Below are 18329 nucleotides of genomic sequence, written 5' to 3'. Positions count from 1 at the left end.
CCTCTTTGTTTGGGAGATCTCCATGTCCCCAACCACGACCACCGCCACGAGCATCGCCACGTCTGCGGCTATATCTACGTTCAGCCATTGATAATCAACCTGGATCGTGATACCAAATGATGCAAATGAAGCAGGAACGTATGAGATTGATAAACTATGAGATAAAAAGAACTCAACAAATTGAGAACTCGAGAGTATAAAAACTCAATGCAAAATTATATATTAAAAGTTTGTCTTTTAAGTTCAACAATGATGCCTTTATATAAGCAAATGAAATCCTAAACTTATAGAAAGAAGATAAATAAAAAGATAATAAGCAAAAATAACTATAAGTAAAAAAGGAAAACCTAATTTGGTAGAAGGAAAAACAAATCCTCCTAATATCATTTTCCTCTACTAATTCTATTAACTAGGAAATAAATAAAACCAAATATATATTTTTCTTAGTCTCCAAGACTTGTCTTTTATAACTGCATCACACTATCACGTCAAGAACCTTTGGGTCTGATTCATGATCCGCGAGTTCGTGTCATGTCTCGTCTACAATCCGAATCCGAATCCAATCCTCAATAGCTTCGATCCGAACGAGCATTTTCAAGTTAGCCGCAATTCATCATTGTCTATCTCTTCCTTCCCCGCTTTTTTAAATGTATATCATATTTGTAATGAATATTAATATTGTCACTGGGTTGCGTTTTGCGTTAGTGTGCTAACTAATTTACAATAATAACCTAATAACTTTTAATTTTGTATATTAAAATTATCATCATGGAAAGTAACTTTTGTTTCTATTATTGAAATTAATTTTGATTTTTCAGGTGGATTCTATCTAAGAGCGATATATTCCTTATTAATAACATTAAGATTAACGTAATCAATTGTGACAAATTTATTTGAATCCATCTTTTATGAACGACGCTACCAAAACAAATAAAAATTTGAAACTTTTTAAATATGGAAGGAAATCGACTATATTCGATAAGAATCTTTCCATGCTTTGTGGTATAGTCGATTGTTTTTAATGCCACTGAGTTATAATCATCCATACATCTAAGAATTGAAGAAACGATAGATACCGATACAATCAGATTAATTGGTTTACTGGTATTTGATAGATCCCCTCAAACAAATCTAAGAATTGATGAAACGATAATTAAATAAACCAATAAAGTTTTGCCAAATTCATAAAAAATGGTAGTACTAGTATTTCATAATTTCATTGACATATGGAATCCATATTACTCCTATTAAATAAGAAAATACATACTCCAATAAACAACGAGTTGCTTAATATAGTTGTATCTTTTGGGTTTTGGAAATATTGTGTTTTGACCTTGTGCTAGAGAGGCACTATCACGTCAAGAACCTTTGGGTCTGATTCATGATCCGCGAGTTCGTATCACGTCTCGTCTACTATCCGAATCCGAATCCAATCCTCAATAGCTTCGATCTGAACGAGCATTTTCGAGTTAGCCGCAATTCATCATTGTCTATCTCTTCCTTCCCTGCTTTTTTAAATGTATATCATATTTGTAATGAATATTAATATTGTCACTGGGTTGCGTTAGTGTGCTAACTAATTTACAGTAATAACCTAATAACTTTCAATTCTGTGTATTAAAATTATCAACACAAAAGACGTAACTATATCAATACAACATGTAAATTTAAATATCAACACAAAGACATAAATTAATCAACGCAAGAAGATTGATAAATTTATGTCTCTATGTTGATATTTTTTACATACAAAATTGATATCAGTTATTAGTTATTACTGTAATTTAGTTAGTATTTGATCACACACCGCTTGTCACGTATCGATTATATTAGACAATAAATATAGAGTTTGTAGATCAAACATGACATTTCTCCCGGTACACGACGATAAAATTAATTCATTTAGTTTAAAAATTATACTAGTATACTTATTAAATAAACAAATAAAGGTTTGCCAAAATATAAAAACATGACTACAACAAACTATTGTTCTAAGAGAGAAGCTAGCGTTACGCGAGGTCGCTTCATCGCGGGAGCTTTGCAGAGGGGGCAGAAGTTCTTGCCGCGGAAGAGCCACCGCCGTATGCAGCCGGGATGAAACTCGTGGCCGCAATCCAAAGCAGTCACGGATCCACAGTACAGATCGTCCAAACATATGCAACAAACTTCCTTCTCATCATCTTGAATATCTGAATCGTCGTCGCAGCGACGCGTCTTGAAGGCGGAGAGAACGTCATCTGAGTCTTCCGACAAAACCCTTATGACGAGGCCGAACTCGGGGAGGAGGAGAGAGAGAGGGCGAGGCACAGGCGCGGCGGTGAGTTGAACAAGATCGACCTCAATAGAAGATCCTTGTTGACGATGTTGCGCTACTTGATTCATTGCGGTGTCGTGCTCCTCCAACGTCCATGGCGACCATAGAATTGTTTCGAACTTAAAAGCACGAGCCATCGCCTTTGATTTTTGGCTGAGAATTTAGTGATTTGAGAAGTTTGAAGGTTGTATAAAAGGGGAGAGGTTGGGATTTAAATACCCCAAATATTGGGAAGAATTTGATTTTGAGTTGGGTTAGGATTTGACAATGTTGTGATTACTATCAAAGAAATTTCTACTAAAAAATACTACTACTAATACTATCGCAAAGCAATTGGGATTGTGCTAAACAAATTTATAGTAGTATAAACTTTTTTTACGCTGAAGTATGGATTAAAATTTACGCTACTAAAATATGGACTATTTAGAAATTAAAATATGAATACTTTTTATTTAAATCAAAAAAAATTTTGTTAACTTCTTATTGATTTCCTAACTTTTAAAACTCGAATATACACTTGGCGGAATTTTATATTATTTTTTCCGCAATTATCCCACCATGGTCAAAATTAAAAATAATATGAAAATAAAACAATGTTGTTTTCGATAAAACTATATTCTTTTGGACAAAAAATATCATTTTATTTTTATTGCTGATAATATATCTAAAACAGACACCAATTTATCCGAAACGACATGATTTTGTGCGACAATAGTTTTAGAATTTTTGTAGGACAATGCAAAAAATTACTATGAAAGACTGATGTCAACAAAAAAAAAAGTACTAACTCATTATTCCTAAAAATTAAAACCTTTTTAATATAGATGGAAATTAACCAGTAGCAAAACTACTACCCCACTAAAGTCATCGTGGAATTAGTTTTAGTAAAAAAAAAAAAATGAGACGCGCATTTCGCACAACAGTAAATTATTCAATTTAACGTTATCGGTTTCGATTGAAATTTTGTTTACTCTCTTTATCCTCCAAAGGGAGCAGCTTAAACCCAACCGAAATTCATGTACTACTAAAACCCAAGAATTTATTGGGGAATTTATCCGTTCGGAAAATGGCGTCTGTTTCTCCTTCTTGGCGTTATCAAGGTCATTGCTTTTTCTCTTTTTTTTATGGGTTTTTACTTCGTTTTATTTTCGACTAATTGAATTTTTGGATTCTATGGTTTCAGATGGAGGATTGAGAAGGATAGTTTCAGTGGACACCAAGAATCTCAAGGTTTGTATTTGATTTATTAATTCTGGCTAACTGTTTGAATTGTTGATGAATTTTGGACTTCAAGTGTTGTCTCATGTTCTTTACTTGAGCTGTTTCTTGAATTCAATAATCCTACTCTGTTTATTGGATGATTAGGTTTTTGTTTCATAATTAGTTGCTAGTACCGTAAAAATCGTGTCTTGATTGATAGGTGAGCATAGTTTTGAATGATGAAATGTTGCCAGTGAGGTATAAGAATCGTATTCTTTCAGACAATTTATTGCCAGTGAGGTATAAGAATTCCACCCGTGAAATGTTGAAAATAGAAGATGGAATATTTTCCTATCAAAATATGGAAAATGAGGTCAACTAGAATACTGAAATCAATATGAAAGTTCCACAGAATTAATACATAGATTAATATACTTACCTTGGAGATCGTTATCATATATAGATAAAAATGTAAGCATACTGAGATTCCCAAATTCGGTTGGTATGTTTCCATTGAACATATTCATTGATAAGCTCAACTTCTCCATCTTGCTACACTTATATATACTCCTTGGAATTTTTCCATATATTTGATTCGCTCTAAGAAATAATATCTTCAGTTTCGGAGTATTATTGCACATATCACTTGGCAGCAAACCTTATAGGTTATTAAACCTCAGATCAATATATTCCAATACCGACATGTTTGCAAGGATACCTCTCGGTATTTCTCCACTGATGTTGTTAGATGATGCGCTTAGATGCTTCAAGCGATGTAATTTGGACAGCTCAGCTGGTAAGACGCCTGTGAAATTGTTGGAGCTGATGTCCAAGGATTGGAGAAACGTTAGGTTTCCAAGATGTGGAGGGAGGTTTCCATGGAGGCCGAAATTGGAGAGATTGAGAGATGTGACTCTGTTGTGTTTGATGCCACACGAGACACCGGCCCAGTCACAGATGGAAGTGTTGGTGAGCCATTTCTTGCTCAACGCGCCACTTGTGTCAACAGTAATGGCTTTTTTGGACGCGAGAAGAGCATCTCGATCAGTGGTGAAATCGGTGATAAGTGGTGCAGATGAGGTGAGCATGAAGAAGATGTTTATTTTAATTAAAAGCATGAGTTGCAAAGGCAACAAGAAAGAGGTGGCCATGAAATGGTAGTAAATTGGTATTCAAGTTTGTTAATGATGATGAGGTTGTTGGTAAGTTGAATGAAGCCATGCATGGAGGAAGGTAAATACTCCCTCCGTCCCCTATTAGGAGTCACTCTTTGACCGGGCACGAGTTTTAATAAATGTAAAGAAAAGTTGGTTGAAAAAGTTAGTGGAATGTGGGACCCATTTTTTTATATTGATTTTATAATAAAATGTGAGTGAATTGAGTTAGTGGAATGTAGGACCTACTTACTATTTATGGTAAAAATAAAGTGTGACTCTTAATTGGAGACGGACCGAAATGGAAAAGTGTGACTCTTAATGGGGGACGAAGGGAGTATTATATTTATATAACCCCATGGCGATCACTTTAATAATTTGAACCTCATAAATCTAATTCCTTGCATTAACATAAGTCTTGAGCATGTGAAATGTGGTACACTAGTACAGCCTGCAATGTTTCCACCACATATTTCAAAAAGTTAAGTCTTGGTCAAGCTAAGTCTTGGTCATGCTTTTTAACACTGAGTGATCATCTAATTTTTCTTTATAGTTCTCCATAAATCTAGAATATGTAGGTTAGTATTAATCTAATTATTTATTTTCATAAATTGTTAAAATTTGTTTTGATTTAGTTTGATTTTTTCTATTTATTACTCCCCCGTCCTGAAAATTTATCACTTATTTCTATTTTTGTCCGTCCCTAAAAATTTGTCACCTTTCACTTTTATCATTTTTGGTAGAGGACCCTACATTTCACTAACAGTGGCGGAGGGAATTCATAACAAGGGAGGACGATGGTACCCCCAAATTTTTTTTTTACTACTGTAATATTAGTATATAATTTTATTAGTAATGTATTTTACAAAAATTTCCAAATGATAGCTACCAATATTGAAGTAAGAATCATCTAAGGAAATAAAGCTTCTCTTCTTTTGACAAAGAAAGTGTACTCAAACTTGCAACTTTTTATCCTTTCGATTTTCAAGCATTGATTTGAGGTCTCTTGATTGTCAACTTGGTATATTCATGGAGGATATGAGAAGAGATAATGGCTTTCAGAATTTGCAAGATCTTAGTTCTCTTTCAATGACGCTTGTTGAAACAAAGAGGGATGTGACTTACCCATTGTCTATCAAGTTGATTTTGATTCTTCCGGTTGCTACTACAAATGTAGAGAGAGTATTTTATGGAATGACGTTTGTGAAGAATAAGTTGCGAAATAGAATTGGTGATCAACCTTGAATGATTGTTTGGTTACTTTCATTGAGAAAGAAATGTTTCTACAAGTCTTTGATGATGATATAGACCATCACTTTGAGGAAATGAAGACTCGTAGAAAAATATATTAGGATGTTATGCATAGTTTTTGGTTTATTTTATTTTAAAATACACGAGTTCAAAATTGAATGATATTTCAAATATTATTTTACTGTTATTTTCAATTTTTTTAGTATTATGTAATTATTTATCATACGACTCGTACTCCCAGATGACAAATCCTGGATCCGCCACTGTCCACTAACTAATTCACACTCACATTTTATTATAAAACTAATATATAAAAGTAGGACTCATATGCCACCAACTTTTTCAATCCACTTTCTGTTATATTTTTTAAAATCTGTGCCGGATCAAATGATGACGAATTATTAGGAACAGAGAGAGTACTATATCTTTTTATAACTCGAGTCTCAAGGTATTAACCCGTCTCATACGTATTAATGCCTAATTGAATTAATAATTGTCTTATATCTAGTGTATTTCTAAAAAGTTTCAATTTCTTCAAAATATTAGCGAAACAAACATATATTTTTCAATAAAATAATAAATATTCATTCATAAGTTTTCATCCATACCATTTTCTAACTTAATCATGACGATAGTCTATAAAAAGACCCTCTCTACAATATAAAGTGGAAAACACTTAAAAGTGAGTCTACAAACTTCTCCTTCCATCCCATCCCATAATAGATGTTGATGACAAATAATATACATTTATAAATCAGAGAATTTTTTTCTAGAAACAGAAATATAACATCTTTTATAGAACAAATTAAAATAACAAATATAACATCTATTATAGTAGTAAATACAGAATTTGTGATATCCATTATGGGATGGAAGAATTACTACTTCCTCCATCCGTTATTAGGAGTCCGATTTCTTGGTGGCACGAGTTTTAAGAAATATCAAGAAAAGTGGGTGGAAAAAAATTAGTGGAATATAAGTCTCACTTGTATATATTAGTTTTAATGAGTTAGTGGAATGTGGACCCTATTACCATTTATAGTAAAAATAACCGAGAATCGTATTGCGGACAAACTAACATGAAAATGGTACTCCTACTCACGGACAGAGCACATTGGGATGTTGGAGCAAAAAAGACAAGTCAAACTACTACTCCTACTATTTTCTACGTATTGCTCTTACTACTGTGCAACATAAAATAAAAAATTTGTCGAAATATGAAGCTGTTATTTCCTCGGTCCCATAAGAGTATATACTTTCGATTGAGCACGAGTTGTAATACATAATTAGTAAAGTAAAAGAGATATAGAAAAAAAAGGAAATTAAAATATTATTAGTAAAAACAAAACTCACCTCATTATAAGAAAAAAAGTTTCTAAAATTCGAACGTGCATGTTCTTCGTGAAACGAAAGAAAAGAAGTAAAGGTATAATAAAGCACATGAAAATCTGCATGGTAAATTTGAGCAGTATTAAGTGAGCGTATCAAAGAGATTTTAACAATTTAATTTATCCCTCATAAAATTGCAACTCATAGAATTATAATAACACATGGAAATGATGGAATCAAATTTTATCGCTTGCTGTTGAAGGAAATATATTACTCCCTCCTTCCAAGGAAGATGACACATTCCTTAGGCGACACGGAGTTTTATGCAACTTTACTTATGTATTAAGTCGAGAGAGTAAAGTTAGAGAGAAAGTAAAGAAGAGATAAATGTATTTCCATTTATAGTAATGAGTCATCTTAGATGGGACAAACCAAAAAAAAAAAATGAATCATTTTGTGGGACGGAGAGAATAAAATTTATTAAAATATACTGGAGCACTAATTTAGTTTGTAGAAATATATTAAAGTTTGTCTATGTATAAGAAATATATTTCTTCTGTCTATTTCTAAGCAATTCATATTTCTTTTGGGAGTCATAAGTTAAGGGATTTATTTTCTTTTTTTTTGGTATTCTCTCTTAATTTATTAATAAATTTTAATTTCATAAATCCAGTGCTAAAAATAAATGCATCTCTTAGCAAGGTATGGAGAGAGTATTAAAGAACCAATTTAATTATGTGACACATTTGCATCAATTTGGACACGAGCCAAAATAAGCAATTGCATTGAAACATATCTATAATTGCATTTTCACATATGCCGTTTAATTTGGTTGAAACTAAAGTATTCTAGTAGTCAATGCGTATGCAAAGGTTTTGTCGTCAACTCTGTTATTTACGCGTGTGGGAGCCCTCTAGGCATCTACATGGTTGGATATTTTAGACTGACAATTTGCCATGATTTAATAAGTTTGGGAAAAATAGGAAAAATAAAGAAGTAACATAGATCAAGAAAGAATTTTAGATTTCCACCGGTCCCCAATAAATGTTTGGTTTCACTTTTACTATTTTTAAAAAATGGACATCACATTCTAATAACTCATTCCGCTCACAATTATTATATAACTAATACGGAGTATATAAATATGGGGTCAACATTCTACTATATTTTTCCACCCATATTCTAATATAGAGTCAAACAATGTTTAAAACCCGTACCGATCAAATATGAGATATTTAATAGGGATCGAAATAAATGGAATAAGTTTTAATGTGATGATTTTATCTTCGACTAATTTTAATAGATATTTTAAGATTAAATAGACAAATTCGAATTGATTTTGTAGAATGTGATTAATAAGGCATAAACACATAGATAAGTCATTCATGTAAGATATCCAATCTCCTTCGGTATGCCACCAATCAATTTTTCCAAATTCCAATGATGTAAGATGTCCAATGCTATTATTCGTTACTCCATGTTGATGTTTTTAAGCAGTACAAACTACAGAGTCGTTTTATTATATAATCAACAGAATCAAAACTGGTTGATGAAGACTAAGGTTGAAAGAAACACTATAGTGAAAAAATGAGAAATATAAAGGGAAAAAATCTTATCTTTCCTAAAATGATAAAATTACAATCAAGGAAAATGAACCTTATACTATAAAGAATCACGACAGTTGATCAGCCCATGTCATAAGGATTAATTGTTAGTGGAGGCCCAATCCATCTCATTTGAAATTGAAATTCCCAAAAAGCGTAACTGAAAAGCACCATTCATTAATATTCAACATAATTTAGGAAGTTCAGTATAACATGCAAATAAATCTAAGAAAACAACAATACGGGACGGCAATACCCATTATTCAACATCAAAGGCTCAAACCTTCTTATCTTCTTCTTCTTCTTTGTGGTGCCACATTTCCTTTACGGCTGCTCATCTTTATCCTGTAAAATCTGTAGATCCATTCCACCAACCATTTAGGCCTTCCATACCCAAGAACCAGACCACCCACAATCCCACCTACTACGAATCCACATCCATAACCCAAAACAACAGCTTGCCAACAGAATCCATCCAGAATACCATAATCATCATCACCATCTTCTTTCTGCATAACTGGAGGCGAAGGCTCTTCACATTTTCGTGATAAAGGAATTCCACATAGTCCAGAATTCCCAATATATGATGCATTTTCAAATGTGGAAAACTGGCCATTGGATTGAGGTATCTTCCCTGAAAGATTATTCATGGAAAGGTTCATCACCGAAAGAAATGTGAGATTTGTTAGCTCTGTTGGAATTCCCCCTTCCAATCGGTTTGAAGACAGGTCCAACGACTCGAGTTCTGTAATGTTTCCAAGAGATGCAGGTATACCTCCTGTGAGGCCATTGTGAGACAGATTCAAATATATCAAGGAATTCAATTTTCCTATGGAACTTGGGATACTGCCTGAGAATCTGTTGGATGACATGTCGCTTGTTGTCAAGATTGTCAACATTCTCTGATATTCAAGATCTGAACCTTTCGCAGTTAATGTCAATGAATATCTATAAAAGTAAGACATTTTTGGATCATACGGATAATACACATGTGCACCTATCATCCCTTTGAAGTTCCTCAAATATTCATTCGGCAGATTTCCAACGAATGCATTATGTGATACATCAAAAACTTGCAACTTGGGGAATGGAAGAGTAGTATTGGAAGCGAGAGAAGTAATGGTACCACTAAAGTTGTTGGACCTCAATACCAGGATCATAAGATCGGTAAGATTTCCGGTCCAAACTGGAAAGGTGTCTTGTATTCTATTGTTTCCAACATCAAGAACCTGCAGTATTCCACAATTTGAAAGGGATTGGGGTAATGTTCCTGCCAACTTATTACCATTCAAGTCGAGTGACATAAGCCTACAATCCTTTGAAAATGTAGTCGGCATGAATCCTGTGAGTTGATTATTGGATAAACCCAAAATCAGAATAAACCCCACTGGAAATGTAGTTGGGATGGATCCTGTGAGTTGATTGTTGGATAAATCCAAAACCTCCAAACTCCTCAAATTTCCAATTTCAGGAGGAATTATACCTCTGATGCTGCAGTTATATGCTGTAAATCTGATAAGAGATGACAAGTTTCCAATGGAAGCTGGAAGGATACCATTCATCATCGGATTGTTACCAATATCCAAACTCGTCAAATTTGGGCAGTTAGTTAAAGAAGAGAGAAATCCCAATTCTTGATTCGGCGATTCTACCCCACTCAGATTATTATCCCATAGACCAAGGTCCTGCAGCTGTCTTAGGTTACCGAAGTCGGGGATAGGGCCGGCGAATGAGTTATTGCTCAAGTTTATATATTCAAGCTGAGAAGCATTGGTGATAGAGGTTGGAATTTTGCCTGTGAGTGATTCTGTTATGATAAAGATCAAGATAGAGCGTGGACAGTAATAATTAAAGTTTGAATATGGAAGAGTGGATAGTAAAGTAATAACTAAAGTTTGATAAATTTATAAAGCTTTGTTTTTTTGTATTTTGTCCGAGTTACACCATTTTGGAGCAGCGTACAATTTACAAATTTATACGCCAATATATTCAAACCAAAATTCAATAGGTAGTAATAGGAAAGGTTCTAGATAACATAAGTTTAAGATTTATATGGAATTTGGTTAGAACATTAAATTAGATAAATTTAAATTCGAATTCGACTAAGGAAAGTGATTATGACGGCTATAATCAAATCATACGAATTTGTTTTCGGAACATGTACAAGCATGAGATAATATATAATGCGGCGAATAAATCACAGTGTAGTACTCAAACTATATATTGAACCATATAAAAACATACCTTTGAACTTATTGTTTGCCAAATTCAACCATCCTAGCGAAGTGAGGTTACCAACTTGGTTGGCTATGGAACCTGAGTTGAACATGCATTAGATAGACTTAAATGACTTCTTGCGGGAATGGAACTTACAGATTAAGCAAACTTATTTAAACCAAAATCCAGTGGTAGTAATGATTAGAGGTTACAGATTAAAACAATTCTAATATTATACTTCATCCTTGCCTCTATCATAAAGACGTTTCGTTTTGGCACGGAATTTTAAAAAATTGTCTTAATAAAGTAAGGGAAAATGTAAAATAAGAGATGAAAAAAGAATAAAATAAGAAAAATAAATAAATAAAGAAAATGAGAATATAATTTTATCAAAAAAGAAAATGACTCACCTTCGATGGGGTAACCTAGAAAGGTATATGATTACCGGGGGATGAAGGGAGTACAAAAGAGGTAAATATACATTATTCAAGATTAAGTAAGATTATATTGATGTGATATACGAGCCAATATGGAGTTTGGTTACAAATTAGATTAGACAAATTCAAATTCGACTTTGAGTATGGAAAGTGATTGTGGCAGCGTATTAAGTTTAGTAGTTGGTTTGAAATCAAAGTAGTAATGAAATTGTAATAGTAATCAAATTATATTGATGGGACGCAAACCAAGTCATGTGTTGAAAAATGAATAAAGCTGCAAGCAATATATAAGAGTAAGAGTGTTGCAAAACCATGATGTATGATTCAACGCATACCTGTCAATTTGTCTACAACGCTTACACATAATTTAAGTATGTAAAATAATAATGCGGATAGTAAATTATAGATTAATACTCAAACTATATGTTGAATCATATGTAAACATACCTGTAAACTTATTGGTACCCAAATCTAGATATTTTAGCGAATTGAGATTGCCAAGTTGCATCGGTATGGAACCTAATTGAACATCGATTAAATACACTTAAATTACTTCTTGCAGGATTGAATCATATGTAAACATACCTGTAAACTTATTGATACTCAAATCTAGTAAGTTCAGGGAATTGAGGTTGCCAAATTGCATCGGTATGGAACCTAATTGAACATCGATTAAATACACTTAAATTACTTCTTGCAGGATTGAATCATATGTAAACATACCTGTAAACTTATTGATACTCAAATCTAGTAAGTTCAGGGAATTGAGGTTGCCAAATTGCATCGGTATGGAACCTAATTGAACATCGATTAAATAGACTTAGATGACTTCTTGCAGGATTATAGTAAAACAGAGAACATCGAATCCTGACTATATTGTAAAGTTCATTTCAACTTTTCAAGATCTAAAAAAATCAGGAACAAGCCAAGTAGTTTTTGGATTGTTTTAGATATATAAACATTTGGAATATTAGAATTAGTATTGAATATAATATAAACAATATAGTACAAATTTAGCAATATACAGGCCTAATAGTGAAGAGAGGTCAATTTTAAGTTTCAAATAACTTAGAACATATTGCAGAGATAAGACAATTGTCTAAAAATTATGTTAATTTAAAATTGTAGAATATATTCCTGGCCAAAAGAGTACTAGATATATAAGTTGCTACTCGTACCTGTTAAATTGTTGCTGCTAAGAGACAACTCTTGGAGGTTCCGTAAATTTCCCAAATTCGTGGGTATGCTTCCATATAGTTCATTACCGTTAAGGTGTATGTATTCCAACGATGAAACGTTGAGGATAGAAGACGGAATTATTCCTATCAAAATATGAGTTCTTGAAGTACTATTAAAACATAGAACATTGAATCATGAATAGATAGTAAATTTCATTACAACTGTTCAAGATCGAACTCAGGCATATGCCAAGTAGTGGTTAGAAAGTTTTAGATGCATAAACTTTTGAAATATTAGAATTAGATTGTGGAAAGTGATTAATTCATCAGCGTATTAAATTTGAACTTAAATCAAAATAGTGATCAAATCAAATCATACCTGTCAAGTGATTGTCGTTAAGATACAAATTAATCAAGGATGTAAGATTTCCAATCTCCTTCGGTACGGCACCTATTAATTATTTGCATAGTAAGCATAGCAGTGCATGGTTGCAATTAATTACACCTATACATAATATGCTTAGAAACAACTTTGGCAGTTAATATGTTAAGGATTTGGCCTCCGATTAAAGTTTAACATAATTTTATCAAATAATTACGAAATAAGACGCTGACCCAAATAAGATTTATTTACAAATACACCATTCATTTGGGGCCGCAGGAATAATAGATATATATACTCCTACAAGGTTCTGTTCAACTGTATGGCCAGCTGGCAAGAATTGGTTATAAAGACGAAATTTCTCAAGTGAGTGGAGTTGGAGATTGACAAGTGAGAGCCTCATGTTTGAAGGAAGACTATGATACGAACATATATTCAAAAATATCCCCAATATCCTATTAGTTATTTAGTACTCTAATTATCATATCTTTTTCCATAGTGTATTGAGATTCATCATATTATTTTATGCCCATATATGAAGTACAAGATATAATTTGTTTCTCGTACCTGTTAAGTTGTTGCTGCTTAGATACAAGGCTTGGAGGTTGAGTAACTTGTCCAAATTTGTGGGTATGCTTCCGGATAGTTTATTGCCATCGAGATTTATGAATTCCAACGAGGAAACGTTGAAGATAGAAGACGGAATATTTCCTATCAAAATGTAACAAATAAGGTTGACTGAAGTCGTCAAATTAATGTGAAGACTCCCAATTTTAGTTTGTATTTTGCAATTGAAGTACTACGCATTAATTGAACAAAAAAACGTTGTTTGCTTCACTCAGGTCAAGGATTTCTAGTTGTCTTAGATTACCAAAGTAATACTAGTAGTACAAGATGTTTATTAGGAATATGTAATGTACGTGTTTATAAATATATATGCCAAGTTCTTATAAGCAAGATCCAACACTAATACTACTAATATAGAGTGGGTTATATCAATTGCTAACTAAATAGCAATTCCATCAAATCTTAATCATTAGAAGATGTAGTGGTTGAAATAATATCACGTTGATTATATTTTAAATTAAAAAAATTATTAAATAAACTAAAAGTAGGGTTATGATCAATTGCTAATAAAAAGCAATCCCACCAAATCTTAATCATTAGAAGATGTAGTGGTTGAAATAATATCACGTTGATTATATTTTAAATTAAAAAATTATTAAATAAACTAAAAAAGGGTATTAATATGAAGGGTCATCTTCTATTGCTTATAGCATCATAATCCAAAATCAAGACCAAATCTTCATCCTTAGATTTTAAAATATGCGGATGAGATTAAATTTTACGAATCTCAATAAACAGTACTTCCTCCGTCCCACAAAAGATGTCACAATTTCCTTTTTAGTTTGTCCCACAAAAGATGTCACATTTCCATTTTTGAAAAAAGTTCTCTCACATGAATGTAAAAATTATATTTTCTCTCCATTTAACACACAAAATAAAATCTCCTAAAATCTTGTGCCGTCCCACAAGTGTGACATCTTTTGTGGGAAGGAAGGAGTAGATAAAATATCAACAAAGGGTAAGATCATCATTTTGTTATCATATCATAATTTTTGTGTTTTTTTATATTTACATGACATGAGTATTTCAACACAAGTACACGAAAATATCAATCCAGTTTTATTGAGATTTCACATGCATTATATTGAGATTTTACATGCATAATATTGAGATTTTATATGCATTATGTTGAGATTTCATCAAATCATCAACATATACGAAAACTGAAATAAAAATCATCAAATTTCATCATTCGAACATCGTCGGAACATATGCAATTGAGATCTTGTTAGAATCGTTATAAAATTACCTTTAACTTGATATATTTTTTGCAAAAAAATAATTTAAATTGAGAAAATTACGTAAATTTAAAGTTTTAGGATAATTTTAATAAGAGGGGATTGACATTAATACCCTTTCATTTTATTTAATAATTAATTAAATTTAAAATATAATACACTTACATTATATCAACCACTAGATCTCCTAATCTAATGGTTAAAAATTGGCATTAGTTTTGGATTGCTAATTAGTTAGCAATTGATCACCTCCCTTATTATCAATTCTTATATACACTAGTTAAAATTAAATACCATCTCTCTCTTCAAAATCATATTAAAATTTCAAATTTACATAACTCTCTCGATTTAGATTATTTTATCATAAATAATATATTAAATTAAAGGTAATTTTATAAGGATTCTAACTAAACATCATTTGCATATGTTTTGACGATAATGGGATGATGAAATTTTATAATTTTTATTTCAATTTTTGTATATGTTGATAAGCAAATTTTATATAAATAAATGCATCAAACAATCTCAATATAATGCATGTACAATATTAATAAAATTGTGTTGATATTTGTAATACACTATGTTGATATAAAAAAATCCATGAACATTATTATGTTATAGCAGGTTGACTATTTTACCTTTTTGTTAATAATTTATCTACTATTTGTTGAAATTTGTGAGCTTTAATCTCATTCACTTATTTTAAGATATAATGATATAGGATTTGTCTTAGTAGATTTGATGATTCGAGATTTACTAGTAAAATATTGAAGATATAGTTGATTACAACTTTAATAAAGTCCATGTTTGATTTTGATTTTGACTATACTAGAAATAGATTATTTACGTATTATTAAATCCATTAGAGAAAATGTTATGCAAGCTACCTTACGAATCACCTTATATGAAAATAATTAAGTACTAACAGAACATTTATTTGGCGCCAAAAGATTATTAGAGTATATTTAGTCTTCGCACCTGTCAAGTAGTTGCTACTAAGATTCAACTCTTGAAGGTTGAGTAAATTGTCCAGATTTGTGGGTATGCTTCCAGATAGATTATTGCCATCGAGGTATATGAATTCCAACGAGGAAACATTGAAGAGAGAAGACGGAATATTTCCTATCAAAATGTCGAAAAATGAGGTTAACTAGAGTGTGAAAGCTCCATTTCATTAATACGTAGATTAATATGGTTACCTTGGAGATCATTATGAGATATAGATAAAAACGTAAGCATACTCAATTTCCCAACTTCGGTTAGTATGTTTTCACTGAACGCATTCATTGATAAACTCAACTGCTCCATCTTGCTGCACTTATATATATTCCTTGGAATTTTTCCATACATTAGGTTCTCTCTGAGAATCAGTATCTTCAGTTTCGGAGTATTATTGCATATGTCACTTGGGAGCTCGCCAGATAGCTCGTTAAACTCCATATCAATGTCTTCCAATAAAGACATGTTTGTAAGGACACCACTCGGTATTTCTCCGCTGAAGTAGTTAGATGCCACATTTACTTGCTTCAAACGGCATAGTTTAGACAGCTCAGCGGGTAAGACACCTTCGAAATTGTTTGAGCTAACGTCCAAGGACTGGAGAAAGGTTAGGTTTCCGAGATGTGGAGAGAGGTTTCCCTTGAGGCCGAAGTTGGAGAGATTGAGGCTGCCACTCTGTGGTGTTTGATGCCACATGAGACGCCGTCCCAGTCACAGATAGAAGTGTTGGTGAGCCAGTTGTTGCTCAACACACCACTTGTGTCCACTGTGATGGCTTTTTTGAAAGCAAGAAGAGCTTCACGATCAGTGGTGAAATCGGTTATTGGTGCAGATGAGGTGAGGGTGAAGAAGATGTTTAATGTAATAAAAAGTATGAGTGAAAAAGGAAGTAAGAAAGAGGTCTCCATGAAAGTAGTAGTAAACTGAAATTTAGGTTTGTTAATGATGATGAAGTTGTTAAAGAAACAGGGTACTAAATAGTTGCAATCGAAAGCTATATGGAGTGGAGATATTTTGTCTTCTCAAGAATAAAGTGAACAAAGAAAAGTCTTCACTTTCACGATGCAATCATCTAACACGATTTCCTATTTCAGTGTTTACTAGTATTTCTCAGTTATGATTTTATGATCATATTCACAATTTAATTAGAATAGATGCATCATGTATATACTCACAAAATAGATTTAATATAACATAATATTCAAAAACATAACATGGACTTAATATATAGATTTAATTGACCTACAAAATCAAAACATGAACACAAGTCCACATAATATACAAAAACATAACATGGACTTAGGTCCACATATTATATGCATGGCCAGAAAATGCTAAGAACAGGTCCCACATACTGAGAAACTTGCTATATTGCTTTTGGACTTGGGTACACTTGTATGGATGCATCTACTTTTTCCACCGACGACTATTAAAGTGAAAACAACACTTTGGTGGCACTCCCAACATGAAAAAATAATTTTTGATACTCTCTCTATTCCATCTCCGTTTCATAGTAGTAAAATCATTTTATTATTTTGGCACGTTTCATAGTAGCGAAGTCATTTCCCTTTTAAGTAAAAGTCAACACATTTCTTCTCACTTACTTTACTCCCTCTTACTTTATTATTTCTTCAATTCTCTACCTTTTTTCATTTCCTACTTTATTCTTATTTTACTTAACTCACTTAACATAATTTTTCTTAAATTGGATGCTGAAAAGAAACATCTCCACTATTATTGAACGGATGGAGTATATTGTTCTGGTATATAATTGCATTTTGGTAATATTCGAGGAAATTGATGAGATTGTTCGTTATGGGCCATATATTTACGACTTTTAGCAGTACAAATCCTAATGTACAATTTAAAAATTGATTGAAAAAAGAAGAAGAATGACTAAGAGTTGTAAACTAATGACATGTATTTCAAAATTTGTGTATGGAATTAGCTCCTTTATGAATTCAACGTAGAATATTCATATTAATCAATATAAAAAAGATTAGCATTTTACAAACTTTTAGTTTTAATGATTCCGAAGCTTGGAGAATAAGTCATATATGAAGAAAAGTTTAATCCTACGAAGCTAGTGACTTCGCTAGTGGGCCTGCTCACTTTAAGGCCCAATGAGGCAGAAATATCGGGCCTAATAAACCTAATAGAAGATGGTTTCCAAATTATTTTAGTATTGCACCTGAATTTTGCCATTATATATAAAATAGAATAAAGATTTGTAAATACGCACAAGTTGTTACAGTTCCAGAAACAGTAGTCGTTGAGACATTTTCACAAACACCTTAGCGCATCGGTATTTACAATACAAAAAGTAAGCAGAAGACGAGACTGCACCTTCAAAAGAGAAAAACTCAAAGCAGCCTCAAATTCCCAATTTCAGTAGTTAT

The 18329-nt window shown here is 32.3% G+C and overlaps 2 pseudogenes across 1 annotated transcript; both read right to left on the bottom strand.

The window, feature by feature from the left end:
- Positions 1 to 3839: 3839 nt before the first annotated feature.
- Positions 3840 to 4602, bottom strand: LOC148929471 (uncharacterized; annotated as a pseudogene).
- A 4407-nt stretch (positions 4603 to 9009) lies between these two features.
- LOC125197118 (uncharacterized) lies at positions 9010 to 16865 on the bottom strand (annotated as a pseudogene). Its single transcript, XR_016137781.1, has 10 exons — positions 16131 to 16865; positions 15910 to 16053; positions 13634 to 13777; positions 13064 to 13135; positions 12685 to 12828; positions 12230 to 12301; positions 12092 to 12163; positions 11954 to 12025; positions 11097 to 11168; positions 9010 to 10647 (listed from the first exon to the last, which is right to left on the bottom strand). The product of XR_016137781.1 is annotated as an uncharacterized LOC125197118 (transcript).
- Positions 16866 to 18329: the final 1464 nt, after the last annotated feature.

This window comes from Salvia hispanica, chromosome 4, assembly GCF_029641045.1.
Source record: "Salvia hispanica isolate PSC_SH4W2 chromosome 4, Shi_PSC_v1, whole genome shotgun sequence".
NCBI lineage: Eukaryota > Viridiplantae > Streptophyta > Magnoliopsida > Lamiales > Lamiaceae > Salvia > Salvia hispanica.
The sequence above is the reverse complement of the archived record's forward strand: the minus strand, read 5'-3'. Positions and strand labels throughout refer to the sequence as shown.